This window comes from Canis lupus, chromosome 5, assembly GCF_048164855.1.
Source record: "Canis lupus baileyi chromosome 5, mCanLup2.hap1, whole genome shotgun sequence".
Taxonomy (NCBI): domain Eukaryota; kingdom Metazoa; phylum Chordata; class Mammalia; order Carnivora; family Canidae; genus Canis; species Canis lupus.
In genome coordinates, this window is record NC_132842.1 from 46,042,168 (window position 1) to 46,044,091 (window position 1,924).

Genomic DNA, 1,924 nt, shown 5'->3' on the forward strand with positions numbered 1-1,924 from the left:
AGCATCTGGTTTACTGAAAGGTGCTGAACAAAAATGAATGGAACTACCAAGGAGGAAGAGTGAGCAAAAAAGCACTGGTTTTGTTTGCTCTTTTGGTTTGTTTTTGACTCGGGGAAATGGAAATAGAGAGGAAGAGGTGGGGAGATGCATATAGGAGGTTATAACCACCAGCCAACGGAGAAAACACTCAGGACTTGGAATGTGAGGGAAGCTGCAGCTTAGCCGCTGGCTGATAAAGGCTGGGGAGAGGCAGGTGTGCTGCTCTCAGAGCCTGTCCAGGGGATGCCACAGAGGAAATGGCTTCCCAGGCTCTGCTCCAAGTGCCTGCCCTGGAAAACAGCTTGTGAGTGGCTGTGCAGGTGGAAAGTGAGCTGCTGCACTTGAGAAGTCTCAAAACTACCCTGCTCAAACAATATCCCCTCCCACCCCCATACTCCTCCATCCACCAACACTTCTATATCCACACCTGACTCAGTTTGGGGGAAGTCGGGGATGCAAAGAGCATTCCTGGCTCTGAAGGCTCAATGCAGTGCCTACAACCCAGGATCTCTAGCCACTGGGGAAACAGCAAAGCCCTGGAGGCAATAGAGACATAGGGCTGCTGGCTCCTCACTGTGTAGCAGCAATGACAGGTTGGAAACTTGGAGGCTCTTTTTGTTTAACGTAATTGTGAAAAAAAAATCAAATATATAGAATTGGGGCAAAAAGGGTACAGTGAATACTCACAGATCCACCAACAAATCCAAGAACTGTTTACATATATTTCCCTCTCTTGCCATTTAAAGTTTGTTACAAACATCATAACATGCTTAAACTTAAATGGTGCAGCATGTATCTCTCACAATGGGGGGACTCTCATATATATAGCTAAAATACTCAGTGCTACCGTGCTTCAAAAAACACACAGTAATTCCTTAATACCTAGTTCACACTCATATTTTCTCACTTATTCCCAAAATGCATTTTGTAGCTCAGTTGTTCACACTAACATCTTCAATTGAAGACAAAAGGAGGCATTCTGTTAGGACTCCTAAGTCAATTCTGCAGGAACCACTACTTACTCTCTTTGGCTTTTCGAAGAAACCAGGCTAGATGTCTTATAAAATGTCCATTTTCTGAATTTATTTTATCCTTTCCCGGTGGTTTCATTTACTTTATTCCTTTGTCCTCTGTATTTCCTTTGAACTTCAAGTTAAAAATGCGGGCTAAGGTTTCTCTTGAACATTTCTTAGGAAGAACCCATCACAGGAAGACTGTAATTCCAGTGGCATCCCAGCAGGTGTCCCATATTCCTGATAGTTTGGTCTCTGTGTTGAGGTGGTGTCAGTCTCATCTCACCATGATAAAGTGCACCACCCCAGCCCCACATATTACTGGTAGTCATCTGTGGGGTAACCCACAGAAAAATCTGCCCATCAGCCATTCATCTAATGGTTCCATCCACACTGAGGAGTCTTACTACAGCCAGTTATTTCATACAGAGTTGCAGAATGGAGGTTTTCTCATACTGTCCATTCTTTCTGTATTTATTAGTTGGTATTCTTCTGTAAAAATATTTCCTCATCACCAGAGGCAGTGGGTAGTGGATGGGACAGAGGAGAAATTGGATGAAGGTAGTCAAAGGTACAAACTTTTAGTTAAAAGATAAAAAAGTTCTAGGAATGTAGGGAACAATATGATAAGCATAGTTGAAACTGCTGTAGGATATACAGTTGACTGGTTCACACGGTGGGGTTTAGAGGCACTGACCCCTATGCCATGCAGCTGAAAAACTGTGGACAACTTTTGACTTCCCCAAAACTTAACTGCTGATAGCCTACTGTTGACCAGAAGCTCTAGTGATACCATAGTCAATTAACACATACTCTGTGTATTATATGTATTACACACTATATTCTTACATTAAAGTAATCAGAGAGGGCAC